This window comes from Prionailurus bengalensis, chromosome C1 (genome assembly GCF_016509475.1).
Source record: "Prionailurus bengalensis isolate Pbe53 chromosome C1, Fcat_Pben_1.1_paternal_pri, whole genome shotgun sequence".
Lineage (NCBI taxonomy): Eukaryota > Metazoa > Chordata > Mammalia > Carnivora > Felidae > Prionailurus > Prionailurus bengalensis.
Genome location: NC_057345.1, coordinates 105,080,371 through 105,097,961, shown reverse-complemented (window position 1 = coordinate 105,097,961; position 17,591 = coordinate 105,080,371). Strand labels below are relative to the sequence as shown.

General features: G+C 41.7%; 2 protein-coding genes and 2 non-coding genes across 10 annotated transcripts in view; 2 read left to right on the top strand and 2 right to left on the bottom strand.

The window, feature by feature from the left end:
• The window catches only part of FCGR1A (Fc fragment of IgG receptor Ia), a 29,597-nt gene extending 13,908 nt beyond the window's left edge, over positions 1–15,689 (bottom strand). The window contains 1 exon segment of the mRNA XM_043576088.1: positions 15,268–15,689. The gene's annotated coding sequence lies outside the window, so the exon portion shown is untranslated.
• On the top strand, positions 8,718–8,788 carry TRNAG-CCC. Its single transcript has one exon. It is a non-coding gene; the product is annotated as a tRNA-Gly (tRNA).
• On the bottom strand, positions 14,747–14,818 carry TRNAE-UUC. Its single transcript has one exon. It is a non-coding gene; the product is annotated as a tRNA-Glu (tRNA).
• Positions 15,690–15,793: 104 nt separating the features above from the next.
• Positions 15,794–17,591, top strand: part of LOC122481081 (myomegalin) — a 49,355-nt gene continuing 47,557 nt past the window's right edge. For all 7 annotated transcript variants that reach the window (XM_043576085.1, XM_043576087.1, XM_043576084.1 and 4 more), the window contains exon 1: positions 15,794–16,039. The gene's annotated coding sequence lies outside the window, so the exon portion shown is untranslated. The remainder of the gene's footprint in view (positions 16,040–17,591) is intronic.

Here is a 17,591-nt window from a genome sequence, read left to right as displayed (position 1 = left end):
TTTGATAAGTTCTTTATAGATTTTGGATGCTAACCCTTTATCTGATATGTCATTTGCAAATATCTTCTCCCATTCTGTCGGTTGCCTTTTAGTTTTGCTGATTGTTTCCTTTGCTGTGCAGAAGCTTTTATTTTGATGAGGTCCCAATAGTTCATTTTTGCTTTCATTTCCCTTGCCTCTGGAGACATGTTGAGTAAGAAGCTGTTGCAGCTGAGGTCAAAGAGATTTTTGCCTGCTTTCTCCTCGAGGATTTTGATGGCTTCCTGTCTTACATTTAGGTCTTTCATCCATTTTGAGTTTGTTTTTGTGTATGGTATAAGAAAGTGGTCCAGGTTCATTTTTCTGCACATCTCTGTCCAGTTTCCCAACACCATTTGCTGAAGAGACTATCTTTATTTCATTGGATATTCTTTCCTGCTTTGTCAAAGATTAGTTGGCCATACATTTTTGGGTCCATCTGTGGGTTCTCTACTCTGTTCCATTGATCTGAGTGTCTGCTTTTGTGCCAGTACCATACTGTCTTGATGATTACAACTTTGTAATACAGCTTGAAGTCTGGGATTGTGATGCCTCCAGCTTTGGTTTTCTTTTTAAGATTGCTTTGGCTATTCAGGGTCTTTTCTGGTTCCATGAAAATTTTAGGGTTGTTTGTTCTAGCTCTGTGAAGAATGCTGGAGTTAGTTTGATAGGGATTGCTAGCCTCACACTTAATATAAGAGTTTCTTTTTATTGTAATTACTGCTATTTTTGCTGCATTTCATAAGTTTGGACTCATGATATTTTCATTACCAATTGCTGATAAATTTTAAAATTTCCTTGACTTTTTATATGGAGTTTTTTCTTCTATATGCCGTTTTTCTTTTTCCATTTCCCTCTTCTCATGGTTTAGAATTTTTACATGCTATTTCTATTCTTTACTGATTCTCCTAAAAGTATATCATGCATATTTTATATAAGAAATTATAAAGATCATCACCAGGATGAAAACTTAAAGAAAAATCCTTTCACCAACTTCATGCTCTAGGCAGTAGCAAAAACATATTACCAAAACTCATTGTTATGGAATTCTAATGTATAGAACGTTTCCTATAGAAGCTTCCTATAGGAGCTTCCTATAGGAGCTTTATTGTATCACTTTTTCCCTCAGACTATTTCAACTTAATGCAAATCTAAGATGTTATCTGCATACTATCAAAACTTTCAACATTCTATGCAAAAGAAATGACCTCCTTAATGACAACAGAATCCAGAATTTCTCAGAACTTTACTATTGGTGATACTATTGGTGGTGGTGATTCCTTAATATTCTGAGGAATTAGTGATGAATGACGGTGATATTTTCCTTGCAGTAAGTAACCTATGAGAGGAGACAGACTGGAGTAGTGGTAAGGAACTACAAGTGAAATTGATGTCTGAAGATCATTTTATGATGCAATACTACTTCAGCTATGCTTTGAGCCAGAGCAAATTTATGTTTCATTTTGGTAGCTCTATTGCTGGAGGCTCTCTGCGGTCTATGGGTCAAGTAAGGCAAGAATTTCCCTCCTACACAGGACATGAGGGGTGAATGGCATAATTTCAGTTGTTCTATCAATTTCTCTATCTCCTAAGAGAACAATCCTCCTTTCCTGATTCCCAATCCATATACTTAATTGTGTCTGATGTCTCTGGAGACTACTTTCCACCTAAATATTGAGACTACAATCCTAAAGTCAGCTAGATATAGATATAGATACCTATATATAGATCTATCTATATAGATAGGTAGATATCTATAGATATAGATATATATAGATACAGATACATAGATATATATCTATAGACAGATATATAGATAGATATCTATACAGATACAGATATATATTTGGGGGATATCATTTTTGAAGCAGGAAATGAGATGACCATTCAAATAGGAAAGAATGGTAATGACCATTCCCAGATTCAACATTAAATCATGGACAGACCTGTTATATGGGCTTTGTCATGGTCAGGAGTGCCAGAAATTAGGTTTCTTGGGTCCTCTCAGTCTAATATATTCTTACAGTTGGAAAGGATCCCAGGATTATCCTGCTGTAGGGTCATCACCAAAAGCATCTCTAGGATAAAAACCAGTGGAGAATTTTTCTGTTGCTTGCCTGAAATCCTAAGTCGATCCTATACTTTTATAGTCATTTGAAAGCAAAACCACTTTCTTGTACTGATTCAGCTTCTGTTTATTTAAATCTTTACTCCTGTCACTTGTAGGCACTTGATGGAACAAGTGCTATGACATGGGGAAGCTGTAGATAGGTGGGAAAGGGGGTCCTATATAGTTGGTTAGGAGGGCATATTTGGCTTTCTCTGGTTGGTCTCATTGGAAGCATGAACAAAAACTAGGGAAGCTGTCTTATTAATCAAATCTCACAATTGGGGCCAATTGTTACCGGGGTTATTGTTTGACTTCTTGAACTGTTTGCTGGAGACAACATTTTGACTTTCTACAACTATGACTTGTAGACTGACTATGACTTGTAGGTTGACTTCCTGGGCTAGTTAGTATAAATAACAGATTGGTCTCCAGGGCTGGCTGTTGCAGATTGTGGCTCAGAATTCTATTTTTATATATGGTCTGGCCATTGTCCCACTTACATATTCAGTCTCTCATCTAGCATTTACTATAATCATACCTTTCTTCCCATCACTTTCCTGAAACTGCTCTTGTCAAGGCTGCCAAAAATTAATTTTGCTAAACCCAATGGTCAACTCTGACCCTCATTTAATCTAATCTATCAACATTTTACAGTTGATCCTTTCCCTTCCTGGAAACATTTTCTTCCCTTGGCAAGGGAAAAAAAGAAATTCTGAAATGAAATAAAAATAGCTAAAATTAAGAACTCAGTTGAAGAGTTCACAGCTGAAGAGAGAAATCACAGCTGAGGAGAAAATTAGTAAGGCAGAATACGGGGAAGGAGAAAAATTCAAAATGTAGGGCAAGAAAAAAAATGTAACATTAAACACACAAACAAAAAATAGGAAAAACAGAGTGAGAAAGTATACCTTGAATTTTGGTTAGAGCCTTGGAAGGAGAAGAGACAGAAAACAAGGCAAAGGCAATATTTGAAGAAGCAATGTTTGAGAGTTTTCCAGACAATGTGAAAGACACAAATCAGCAGATTCCAGAAGGCCAACCAATCCCATGCAAGGTGAGTAAAGGGACACCAGTACTAGAGAAATCAAAGTAAAACTGAAGAAAATTTTTAAAAAGACAAAAATTGTTTTATATATATATACATATATATATATACATATATATATATATAAATATAAATATATAGATAGATAGAGATACACACACACACACACACACACACACACATTACATTCAAAACAGCAGAAGTCAGACCATTGACTGACTTCTGAAAAACAAAAATCAAATGCAAATATCCTTTATGTTCTGAAAGACAGTTAACTGCCTTCTAGACTTACATACTTAATAAAAATAGTCTTCAGTAATTAAAGTAAAATAAACACAGAAGAAAAAAAAACCTGAAATAGTTCTTCACAAGCAGACTAACACAAAAGAAATTTCTAAATGATGTTTCTCAGGCAGAAGAAAAATTATTCCACATGGAAAGACACACACAGAAAGAAACAAAGAGAAAGGGTAGCCATAAATACATGGATAAATCTAACACTAATTGTATAAAAATGTGTAAATTGTCTTCGGGACTTAATACTCAGAACTATAATAAAGGATAACAGCATATATGTAGATGAGACTAAATAGAATAAAAGTTTATATACTGTTCAGGATGAGGGAAATGGAATAATTATTATTATGCTTGATAAATTAAGGACTAAAATTAACCAAAAAGAAAAAGAATTAAAGATTAAGATTGTAATTTCTAAATTAATCACTGAAAGAATAGAAGCAAAGTGAAATACAATGAAAAACAGAAGGAAAAATGGAAGTAAAGTATATAAAACAATAAAAAAGTTATAATAGTTTAAAAGATAACTAATCCAGAGAGAGAGAGAGAGAAAGAAAAACATGAACAAGGAGGACAAATAGAACAAATAAAGATAGGTTTAAAATTAATTATATCAGCAATTATGTTAAAGGTAAGTAGACCAAATTATTCAGTAAAAAATAAATATTGCTAGACTTAATTAAAAAAAAAAACTATAAATATGCTGTATTCAAGAGACATGCCAAAACCATAATGTGATAGGTTGAAAACAAAAGGAGAGAAAAGGAGCGTTACTAAATACATTAACCAAAAGATAGCTACATTAATAGACTTAAAGGCCAAAAGCATGACTTCAGTAAATATCTCTAGTGGATATAACTATCCATTTTTAACTGCTTTTTACGCTATTTGGTTATCATGGGTAACGATATGTAGATTAATCTCCAAGAGCCATTCTGTTAGACAAACAGCTTTGATATTTTCTTCTTCACCCTCCAACTGTAAAGGTACAATAAACTAATAAACCTTTAAAAATACCTTATCTTTCAATTTGTGTGTGATTACTGTCATGTTTTAATTTAGGAAAATTCCCTGGCACTGAAGTCAGAACTGCTTCATAGGTGAATCCTCGGTTACTAACTGCCTGGCGTCAAGGGAGACCGCAAGAAAGAACCCAGGATGACACTGCCTCTGGCGTGGGGATGGATAGATGGTGGTGCCAAATTCCTTGCCCGCCTTGCCCAGTTTTCTGCTGCTCTTTTGTCTCTGCCTCCCACAGTGTATCAAATGCTCATCTATGTGGCTCCTCTGATGCCAACTGCTTCCCTCATCACTGGGCCAACAGCAGGAGGTATTTGGTCTGGAACAGTCTTCCACCACCCCATCAAACTTCCAACATTGTCCCCCAACCTCCACCCCCTTAGTTTTGTCTTTTCAGAACACCAAAACTGGGGATGGCCATTTCTGTCCTACTTGTTTTGGTATCCCCGAAATTACTGTGTTTCCTATGAATGTAGCAAAGAAACAGAGGTTTGATACGGTCCTGCACTTTCAGCCTTCTGGAGCTGCCATTTTGGACAGAGTAGAGATAAGCTGGACATGCTTCTGCTTTGGCAATTATCCACATTATCACTTGATGTGATTTCATTTGTGAAGAGTGGTCAATCAGGGTGTTCAGCTGTTAACTGAGTGGTCAGCTGTTAAAGTTGGATTGGCTCTAGCATTTCCTAGCACTTCGCCCAATCTTCAGTTTCTCTCTCGTTCTGAACAGTTTTTATTCTGCATTCGCTGTGCCCACCTAAGGCAGAAAGTGAATACTCATCTATGTGTAAAGTAACTGCAGCTGTCTGATAAGCAGTTAGAAAAGGCAAATAATTAGCATTCAAAAGGAACAACTGACTTCTCAGATACTAGATTCCTGAAGTTAACTTAATGTATGATTTTGACCATTCATGATGTAGTAACTTTTAGAGAGAAATTTCTTTATTGCCCAATTTCTCAACTTTCTGGTCCAATGTAATATATAGGGAGTTCAAGAAAAGTTTATGGAATGGCAATCTAAAGGAGAGAGTAAGACATTCTTTATGTTCCTCAAGTCTCCTCCTACGGATACATTTACATGTATCACGACAACAGAAAATCAGAATACAGGCACGACAAGGAAGGGAAATCTTCTGGCTTTGTTCCAAAACCAATTTCCAAAGAGAGAAACACCGAAGTTATTCTTCATATTCTAGGAGGTGATGTCATGATATCAGAAGTTCTGCACACAATTGTGGCAAGGATATTAGTTCCCAATGATGCATGTCCCAGCAACACACCAGAACTTACTCCATACCCTAGAGGAACAGTTGTGCACCTCATGCTAAGCACTGATCCTTCCATGATCACATTCCTGTCTCAGTCCCAAGGTGGCATGTCACTGTGTAGACACACTTTTTAATAGTTTTTTGTTCCCCAAACGCTGCCCATTTTATTCTTTTTCTCCCTTTCCTCAAATGACTGCAGTGAGTTGGATCCCTGTCTGTTGGATCCTTGCATAGACCAGATTTGCCTTTGAAGTAAAGATTCAAGTAGAGGTGAATGAATTACTGTGGTGGAGAAAAAAAGAAAAGAAAAACAGTTATATGTATTGGCCTGCAACCAAAGTTGGCACACTCAGGTGGAAGATGAGAGGCTGGCTGTTGAAGCACCCACATTCTTCAGCTTGTAACACATCCAACATGCGTCCAACACTGGATGAGGTTTCTTCTCTCACAACCCATGACAGGTCCTTAGACTTCATCTCCTGGGCTTTACAGAAATGGAGCTACCTGTCCATACCTGGACTCGGTGAACACACGGTCCCTGTTACACTAAGCAGCCCATTCTGGAGTTTGATCTGGGATGGATGAGAACCTCAGGTGGGACCTGCTCCTTCTAAAGGATACAAATTCTCAGCTGAAGAATACAAAATTGTCCCTGTGTGGAGACCCCTGTGCTCCTCGGACACCTCTGAAGCTTGACTGCTAAGAATTTCCAGAAGACCAAGTTTCAGAATGTTTCCTGCAGGGAACTTCCTACAGGGGCCTTTTGGTGGCCTTTAACCCAGCTGTCTGGAAACTGACTTGGTGAAATTGCAAAGTCAGAAAGCCAGGTTTACCAGCACAGTGATGCATTTTGTTCTTGCTTCCTTATTTCCAATCTCTGCCAGAGATTTGTGCTTCTGCAACATGTACATGTGTTTCAAAGCCATTACAAGTCCAGAACCCACTAACTCCAGGGGCTGACCACTACAGCTCTTTACCAACGCTTCCTCTGGTCTCCAGGGCTCCAATGACCAAGAGAGGGAGGATTGCTGTTGGTTAGCTACTGTGGTGGGTGATGTGGATTTAGGCTACAGGTATGTCCAGCTTTACATCATGGAGTGATCAGAATGCAATGTGGCAAATGGATTGGAGTAGAGTAGACTGGCTGTAGGAGGGCCAATTATTTTTAACCTACTTATATGAAGGAAGGAAGAGGTGATAGATGGAAGAGTTTAGTAATGAAGTGGCAGTGAGCCTACAGAAAGCCAAAAAATTTTAGCACTATTTATTAATTATACTAGGAACAAATTTCTGTGTTGGAAGGATGAAGAGTTTATCCAAAAAGAATAGCAAGATCTGATTTGGGCAATAGGATGGTTGGGGTGAGGGTAAATGTACTATGCAGGGGCAGGAACAGATTTGGCTGTTGTTTTGATGATTGACTAAAACATTCGAGATAATGCACTACTACATTTTGGGACACACTGTGCCTGGGTCTGATCTTAGAGGTACAGAGGGTGGTGTGTGATGCTGACAGGGAACTCCCTGGTGCCTTGAGTTTTAGCACTTGTGACTCTGAGATGCATATGAGGCAGTGACTTGTAAATCAGGAGTTGTGAGTTGGAGGTGCAGATCTGTAGTTTCAAAAGAGATGTGGGGATAAATGTACCCCTGGTTGATGCAGGTGGTAGTTGAAAGCGTGTTGGCCAGAGCCGGTGTGTGTCCTGAGCGTTGGGCAGAGGGCACAGGGAGCCAAAGCTCTTCAAGGTCGAGGTGATGGTTGTTTTCCTTGTTGAGCTCAAGTTTATGACTCGGCCTCCACCTAGCTTGCCTTCTTCTAGCAAGAGAGGCATCATTGCACCTCTGTGCTCCTGTCCTTCAAAAAGTCATAATGATTCCTAGTCCCAACGTGTGGAGGAGCTCTCCAGGTTCCTCGCTTCAGTTTAATTTCCCCAGGGAAATTTGAAGAAAGAAATCTCTCCGTTATTTGAACTTCAACAAAAGACCACTATATTAATATTTCAACATAAAGTATTTCTTTAAAATAGTCTACTCCTGGGGCACCTGGGTGGCTCAGTCGGTTAAGCGTCCAACTTCAGCTCAGGTCACGATCTCGCGGTCCGTGAGTTTGAGCCCCGAAACCAGGCTCTAGGCTGATGGCTCAGAGCCTGGAGCCTGCTTCAGGTTCTGTGCCTCTCTCTCTGCCCCTCCCCCGTTCATGCTCTGTCTCTGTCTCAAAAAAAAACTTAAAAAAAAAAAGCTGCTGAGGATTCAACTCAGTTTAAAAAAATAAAATAAAATAGTCTACTCCTCATACAGCTAGTAAATCAAAGCCTATTAACTTGAGAAAGCGGATTCTCCCAACATTAAATGCAAACTTAATGCTACTAATCTTTTCATATTATATATCCATGCTAAGGTTTTATACATCTTAAAAAGCAGACACATTATAATGATTATAAGACTGATCATTACTCTTTTACAAAAAAAAAAAAGCTACAAAGAATTAACTACATGGACTAAAATTTATTTCTGCATTATATCTATCTTGATTCTGTCCTTTTCTCTCTTTTTGGTTACTAATTCTGGTTCTGATTCTTATTTCTTTCCTGGATTGGAATTTTACTTACCTCACCTACAAGTTAGGTTACCTTCCCAAGTAACCAGGTTACCTTCAGGAACCACTAAGACAACAGTTTGAGGTTAATAACTGAAGATTTAGGAACAGAAACAAGGAACCTGGATGAATTTATGTTTTTCTATTGGAGTCTGTTATGCAGTTTGAAAGAGTCTTTTTCAGAGTTAAGAATTTGCACAGACAAATCAGATATTTTGATAGTTTTGTCTAGTATAAGTTGCCTGTAAAAACCCATAGCTAATAGCTAACAGCTATTAGCCAGCACTTGAAAAAAACCTCTTACAACTATTGCTAAGTCTTTCTGGACACGCCACCTAAACTTCACGTGCACAGTACGGGAAAGCATTGGTGGTTCAATGGTAGAATTCTCGCCTCCCACGCGGGAGACCCGGGTTCGATTCCCGGCCAATGCAGGAATTTCCTTTATAGTTTATCCCACAAAATTACACCGCACAGGCAAATACGGTCTTTTAGAGTTCTGGGTTGTTACTGCTCCAGTGCTTGGCATTCAGCAATCATTTAGTGAGTCTGACTTTGAAAGTGGGAGTGTCTGGGCGGGGCGGGGGGAAAGGGTTTGCGATTTGGACCTAAGACCACAGTTACTTTCAGCCTTTCCCTTGGAGGCCCCGCAGAACCCAAAAAGCTACCAGGTCACCGATGCCCGTGCTGGGCCTTGGGTTGGCCGCTGGGCCACGTGGCAGAGCGCGGCAGAGCGAGGATCGAGACACCAAAGTCCCGGGAGGACAATAGCCACGGGACCCCGCAGACACCCCTGAGCATGAATAAAGGTGGAGGCTGGTGAGGAGGAACTCGTGTGGACCCGAGGGGAGCTGCTGTAAACGCGTAGGTTCACGTCATCAGCCGCCGCCACCTGCGCGCCTCCCGCGGGCGCGTGGCTGTTCCGGCGAGGATGCCGCGTGCCTGGCAGTGCGCCCCAACAGGTGTTAGCCCGAAAAGTAGACTTTTAATAAGGGAAAAAGAACTGAAGACTCTGGGAACGGTTGATCCGGGTTTGTTTTCTACCTCTTGGACGCTCCTTCAAAGGATTCCCATTTGAGGGCACTAAGTGCGTGACTGCGTTGGAGACTGCGGGTGATTCATTTTCATCTAAGAATAGCTTAAAATTTAAGTTTTTAAAATCTATTTTCAAACCAGCAACATTTCACTCTTTAAAAATAAATTTATTCATGTTCAAGGGTTTCCTTATTCTGATATTATTGTTGCATCCACACGACTCCTGAAACAACAATGCTATGGGCACCAGTGGCAATCACAACAAAGTTTACTACATTAAGAGGCAAAGCCAACCGATTGGGACCAACACTCTTGATAAGAGTGCGGCCTCGAACAGCCGGGGTACAGAGTTTTTAAAGCCGATCACATCATTTTATCATTACCTGGGAACAGAACAGAGAAACAGTTCCCAGATGAGTTAGAAACAGTTGCTGAATGAGGTGATTATTTTAGACTTTCTGCCTAAATTGCAACCAGTGGATCTCCTTGACCTTGCCTCTGATGCTCTTTTCTTTGAGCTTTTGTTTTCCTTCATTGGTAAAGCCTGATTTACAAGAGTATGAAGCGTGATTTACAAGTGTAAAGCAAGGCTGTTATCTCTTGACCTTCAGTGTCAGAACAGCTGTTACTTTTCAAGCTACGTTAGCGCTACACTACAATTTAACCCTTACATTATGTCTTTGTACGTTTGTTGTAAACTGATGGTGATATTTTAAAGTCCTTTCTTGGCAATACTGTGTTGAAATCATCAGGATGGTTTTACTATTTTGTTTTAACTTGTCTGAGAATCTTTGTCTTTGTCCAATAAACATTGTAATGTGATACATAATTTCTTGTTTTTAAGATTTTTCTCTAAACAGGAATCAGGCCTAGGAGACTTGATTTTATTATAAAAAGGAAAATGATGCATTGCTTATGTGACAAGGCACACAGAAAGGGCTCATCAGGTACCAGGGATTGACCATGGATGATCAACTTCAAAACAACACCACGGTAAAACTACTAGACTTTAAAAATAAAGAAAACATCCTCAGGTGCTCTAGGCAAAACTATGAAATAAGTTACAAAAGCAACAGAATTAGATAAGCACTAACATAGAAAGCAAGGCAACAGTGGAGCAGCATTTTCAAGAAACTTCGGTAAAGAAGGGCAAATCACAGATATCCTATCCAGCCAACCTCCTTTTCAGTGCTCGAGGTATAGGAGAATGGCTCTTTTATGGCACTCTGGTGACCCTGTACTTCTCCACATGGGCCACATAGGCAAGGTTCAATGTTGTTTGACCCAAATCTTGGCTGAATATCCCCTTGGAACATGGAAAGATAGGCAGTCTTGTGAGGTGCTACTGTATGGCTATTTCTCACTGATCTCTTGTAGTAGGTTGCCTGTCCTGGGGCAAACTATAAGCAGGCAGTTTCACCTGTCCCTGGTTCTGGTGAGACCCGGAAATTTCCACCTTGCCTCCACCCCTCTAGGATGCAACTACAAGCTATCAAACTGCTTGACAGCAATATGGAATTAGCTCCTTCATGACAGAGTGAGCCACCACTTGTGTTTTCTTGTCATTTGATCTCTCCAGTATGGTGTCCTGGTATGGGATTATAGATGTGGGGAGCTGACAACATACTACACTTGCTTATGCTGTGTGTCTAAGTAGTAGCTACCTCAGTTCATTTAAGATTGTTGTCTCCTTACTGGTCAATTCTACAGAAGTGTGACAAACACAATCTACTACTGCCTAGGGACTGCTAGACTGCATGATAAATTTGGTGCTCAGTGCAGAGGCAGTAAAGTCCCAGTACTTTCTCAGTGAAAAGACAGAAGGGGGTGCATGGGGATATGAGAAGGCTCCCCAGGATGATCTCCCCTAAGTGGTAATTATGAAAAGGAGAGTAAGGACCTTTTGATAGTCCCCATATGTTGACAGACAATTGGAGGTTGAGCAGTGACAAGGAAGGATGCTAAATGGTGCTTTAGCTATTACTAAGTTTGTTGAGACTGAGTGGATAACCTCTTAAAACCAAAAGCAAGTAAACAGGCTGTGCTTACTTTAGTGGGACTGCTCCCCCATGGCCCCCACTCCATCCCTCTCTACCCCTCACCCTTGACCTCAGGCAGTAAGAAGCCTCCTCACTGCTCCAATGGGCCTCACAGACTAGTCACACCTCCTCACTCTCCCTGAGCTCCTTGTCAAGGAGATAAAATGGTCTCCAGGCTGCTGTGTAACCGGTCAAGTGCAAGTATTCAACTCCTTGGTCTGTGTTCCTATAAGACCGAGTGTGAATTCAACTGACAGAGTTTGGGTAAAACTTCTAAGAAAAAGAAAAAGAAATCACAGTTAAGAGTATGGCTTCCATACCAAATCAATGTACAGTTGTGCAAATGTTTAATGGAAATCAATGAGTTGCATGATTATACTATGAATGCTCTTAAAGTATTAATGGGGATTCTTCTGTCCAGGGCACTGTCATGTATTAAATAAAGTGCTAATGGGACAAACTCCCATTGCAGCAAATGTAGCAAATGGTGACATTTGGCACCAGAGGATGGCTCAAAATTTAGCATGAGTAGCTAAACCCGCTGATGTCCAAAGTTTCACTGTATAAATAATGTCATACTGACTGGCAAGTCAAGAATTTTACTCTCAATGGCTCTGACTGCAGTGTTATCAGATCTCTGCCAGGAAGAGTGACTGATATACCCCACCAATTTTCAGTAGCTTGCTTGCCAAGTGAGGTTTCTTGGGACTATAGAGATAAGTCCTTCTGACAATACTTAATCCCTCTGGCAGCCAAAAGGAAAAACAGCAAAACAAAAAAACTGCTTTTTCGCACAAAGTAAGGAACTCTTTCTATACAGAAGCCACCACTGTAAAGCTAAACTTGTAAGTCCTAACAAAGTTTGGCCTGTTTGTTTTACGGTAAAAATTGTTCTTCCACTGTCTTCTGTCCTCCATACTTTTTGATGAAAAATCTGTAATATGGATAAAATTTGAAAAGTACAGAAAGAACATTAAAGCAATAATTTCCATTGCCCCCAAACTAAACTCTCCAAAATAAACAGTATTTAATTTATGGTGAGTATAATTTCAAAAGTGATGGAATTAGAGCACTTACTAGTAGTGTTTGGCCAGAGGACCAAAGAATTCCCAAATCTCATTCTGCAATGACCTAGGTTCCCTGGTGGGTGTGGGGGTTCCTGAGGGAGATATGTATACAATGAAAAGCGGCAACATGTATATAATCACAATTTGTTATTGGTAGGGTTTATGCCCCAGTAGAGGGAATCCCAGTAAACTGGTCAATTCAAGGTCTTAGAAGATTTTCCTGCTAAGCACAAAACAACCTTAACCAAACTTCCCCAAATGAATCTGATGCTACAAGTCCTCTGAGAGGAGAGAGCCAGAAAAAAGACAAATAGATGCAGGGTTGGAGGCTCTCCTTGACACCAGCCAGGCGGCAGGTTTTGATGCTCAGATAGAAAAGGGGCAGCAGTAGCCACACCCCTTTGTATAATATTTTAATATAGTGTGTCCTCAACCATCAGACAAGGAAGCTCAGGGGTGCCTGGGTGGCTCAGTCGGTTGAGTGTCCGGCTTCGGCCAGGTCATGATCTCGTGGTTCATGATCTAGCAGTTTGTGGGTTCGAACCCCACGTCAGGCTCTGTGCTGACAGCTCAGAGCCTGGAGCCTGCTTTGGATTCTGTATCTCCCTCTTTCTCTCCCCTCCCCTGCTCATGCTGTCTCTCTCTGTCTCTCAAAAATAAATAAACGTTAAAAAAGTTAAAAAAAAAAAAAAAAGGAAGCTCAGTATGTATCCTAATACGTGAAGAATCAGAGTATTTGCTCCCCCATTGGGTATTAAGGGTTGGGAAAGAGGGAAAAGCAGACAATTTTCCTTTTCCATATGAACCTTCCCTTTACTTTTCTGATGTCATTCCAATAAGAGAGATATATTAGGTAAGGCCTTCAAAAGGCCATTTTCCCCCTATGGTCACTCCTGTATATCATGCTGGGTCAGGAAACGGGCAACCACTGGCTCTAAGGTATGTCATTTTACTATAGCATAGTCTTCTAAAGTATGTGAGAGCATGGTATAAATTCAGTTGATCTCAGGACTATACTAAGAGATCACAACACCTTCCCATTTTACCTCCTTTTTTGAATTATAAATAGCTGCATTATGGTATGTACTACCACCTAGTTGAACATAACTCATCAGGTAATGTTATACAGTGTGCAATACATGACCAGTATAGGCCAACTATATCAATGTGAATAATGTAAGATGTGTAATTTTATTATTAAATCTTATTAATCTTTTTATTATAATTTATATTAACTTATTATCATTAAATTTCCTTTAGAGAAATAAAAATATAGAAAAATTACTGATCCAATAAAGCAATTTCCCTCCACTAATGTCCTCATAAAACAGATAAAATGGGGGTGCCTGGTTGGCTCAGTTGGAGGAGCAAGAGACTCTTGATCTCAGGATCATCAGTTTGAGCCCACATTTGGGTGTACAAATTACTAAAAATAACAAAATAGACTTTAAAAAATAAGTAAATAAAGATAAAATAAGTCTTATCTTCCTTCAAAAAAAATAAAGTGGCCATCAAAATGAAAATTAAATTATTGAAACAACTCTCTGATTTTTAAAAATCTGTTCTGCTTCCAACCACTTTTAGGTCTTCACAAGTTGAAGTGCTCATTTATGTCTGCCAACACTTCCAAAGATGGATTTAGGGACCCTCCTGTGCACAACTTTTCCAAAGTTCCTAAAGGTGAAATGTGCCCATGAAACTATCCAAGCAACAGCTCCATACCCACAGAATTTAGAACTGGTGAGACCACGGTAAGCAAAAAGGCAGACTTACATTTTTACTGCGACTAATCTTACCTGGAAGAAAAGGTAAATACCAGAACAGATCAATTTGAGATTCAATTCAAGATATCTGAAATACTCCCGATTCAAGATTTCTGAAATACTTCCAGTTTGTCTCTTGTGGACTTAAAGCCCATGGGGGAAATTGACTATGAAGAGGTTGCTTGATGGTAAGTAAAGTTTGAAATTATGTCTAAGAGATTGATAATTTCTAGTGTTAATTTTAAACGTGGGGGGGGGGATGAAGCGTCATACAGGTGGGGGCTTATAATTGGTGCTTATAGGTTCGTGGGTAGTGTCATTGATAGTTTGAAATTCACACTCCATTTCACCTAGTAGTTCTGCTTTCTGGCATGTATCCTCAATGAACAGTTAACTCCATTTTCCCGCCAATTTGGGGGAAAATCACAGCAAAACTCACTGCTCCCGGTGAGGGGGGGGGGGGGGGAAGCCCAGTAAGAAGAATCCCATTCCCTGACCGGGAATCGAACCCGGGCCGCGGCGGTGAAAGCGCCGAATCCTAGCCACTAGACCACCAGGGAGCTGCCAGCAGGCTCTTTTTAAGAAACACAAGTACTCTCCGCGTTAAGCGGTGGCTATTTCCCGTCTGCTCGCTCTGGGTGACTCGCGCCCTCTCAGCAATTATCCCCTAAGGCCGTTCCCTCTATAAAAGGTGCCCCACAACAAAGACCTTACACTGTGTGGGACAGCGGTCGCGCCCCGGGGCCCCGCCAGGTCCAGAAGTCGCCCCGTCCCGGTCGCACCCATGGCCGCGTGTGGACACAAGGTCGCCGCGAAGAGGCGGGAGGGGAGGCGCCCGGACTGAGACCCCGCAGTCCCCAACATCCCCCCAAAGTTTGGGACGCAGCGACAGAGGCGGCGCGGACCGAGACGGCTTTCGAGGCAGGCTCGGCGGCCCTGGACTGGACTTGCCCCCCCCCCCCCCCCCCCCCCCCGCCCCCAGCCCGCCGCGCCTGCGCTTTCCACCTACTTCGGCTGCTGCTCAGCACGCTCAGGGCCCACACAGAGTGCTCTTCGACGCCGGCCTTCCCCTCGCGCCACACGCCCGCTTTGTCCGAAAATCCTGCTGCTGCTTTTGTTAATTTTCGTCTCGGAGCCACACAACCGGCTTGCTGATTCGGGCAACCGACTCTCCCGACACAGGCGGGGAGAATGACGCCACTCGCGACCCCCGCTCCACTAGGACTTCGGGGTTTGGGGCCTTTACCCTCAGGACCCGGGGCTGGGCCGCCGTTGAGACTTTCTGGGCTCTTCCCGTCAAACTAGCCTCTTCCGGGCCCGGCCTCCAGGGTCAGGAGCAAGGCCGGGGCCCCTCGGCGCGCCGCGCCCTCTCCCTCCGTCTGCCGCGCCCCGCACCCTTGCGTGCGGCCTGCGGATGAGCCCCCCGACGGCGGCGTCGATTCAGTGTGTCCCGCGCGGGCGTCGCGCAGCTGCGCGGTGCACGCGGAGGCACGCGGCGAACTTGCGACCCCGCCCTCGCTGCCCTCGCGGCCCCGCGGGCGTCACCCGCGGGCCGTAACGTTCCGGCCCGGCTGAGCTGCCCTGACGCCCCGGAGGGAGGGACCCGGAGGAGAAGGGCAGCCTCCCCTTTCAGCCCTGTCCAGTGTTAGGCTCCCGAACCGTCGTGGAGGAGACAGAAACGGAGAGGTGGAAACAGAGCCCAGGGGAGGGAGGAACTCCACGCGACTTTCCTCCTCTGCAAACAGCCCGAAGATGAAATCGGCGTCCCGTAGCTGGTGAAGGTGAGTTCCGTCGGGGGGGGGGGGGGGGGGGGGGGAGAGGAGCCAAAGCCTTGGCCCGGCTCCCAGTGAGTTCCTTTTGGCCCTTGAACGTCTGTCCCTGGGTTTCTTGTGGATTCCAAGGATGCACCTGGCAGGTTTATTTTTAAAGCACGTACTTTAAGATTACTTTAAAATCTTTTGGCGAAGGAAGCAGTGTCTGATGAGTTTTGGATGAGGACTTTCAGGTGTGGGGAAAACTAGCGAAAGCAACTGTGGTTGAGAATCTCACACACTCAGGAACGGCACTTCAGCCAGGTAAGTGTGTCTCTTAGGTTCTGCCCATTTTATTTTAAATGCACTGTTGGTCGAATTTCAGATGAATTTAGGACTTTCATGATAAATATTTTAATGTTAGTAGTTTTTAATTTAAATACACATTTTTAAAGTTACATAAAAAACCCATGAAGCCCGCCATTTTTACAAAAATGAGAAAGAAAGACGATGTATATAAATGAGAAAGCCTCAGAGAAATGAGGCCTTTAAGTATTGGTTGTTTCCACTAAAGTTTTTTTGTTGTTTGTTTTAGTGGAAAGTTCCTCTTTCCTCAAATCTGACAATTACTACCATACCCCAAATTCCTCTTTCTACAAAATCTGACAATCACTGCAAGACCCAAAATTCACCTTTCTAGTTCCAACCTACTCTTCCCTACACCTTTCCTCAGCATCCCCCTCATCTTTTCTAACACAATAAAAGTCAATTCCAAAGTCAGCCTTCAACTTTAACCAACTTTAAAGTTTAACCAACTTTAACACTCAACTATCAGTCCAGTAAGTTAGAGGCCTTCCCTGGGACTTTATCTCCCTACAAAGAACAGAAAATTGCAAACCATTGTATTCGTGGTCATAAATAATAGTCATTGGCCTGGAAAATGAACTTTTTTCGCCCCAAGAAAAATCTATATTCATGGTTAAGTGTTACAGACATTTTTTTTTTTTTTCATCAGCTCTAAAGGTAACTGGAGATTTCTTTTTCCTGGGGGCTGTAATAGAGGATCTTTGGCTAAGGGATCAGCCACAATCTGTAAGGGCATATGTCCTACAATGAAAGGAGACAACTTAAGCAGCCACAGATCTTAATTTGCGTGGTGGCTACTTTGGTATGTATACATTTCAAAATTTATTGAGCTGTGTGAAGTCAAACCTGGAAGACTTTAAGACTTACTATTAAGCTGTTTATTACTATAAACAAGATAGTATGGGAGTGGCAGAAGGACACATTATATATAGAAATGGAACTGAATTGAAACACCTAAAATAGACCCACCCTAAAACAGACCCACCCTCTCTGGCCAAATTATTTTCCAAGAACAGATACTAAAGCAATTCAGTGGGGAAAGGAGGATCATTCCGACAAATAGTACTGAAACAACTAGAGATCTACATAGTGAAAAACCCTGCATTCCCTACCTCCCAGTATGCACAAAAGCTAATTTAAATTGGATCATAGACCAAAACATACACACTAAACTGTAAAGTTTTAGAAGAAAGTACATGAGAATCTCCTTATGACC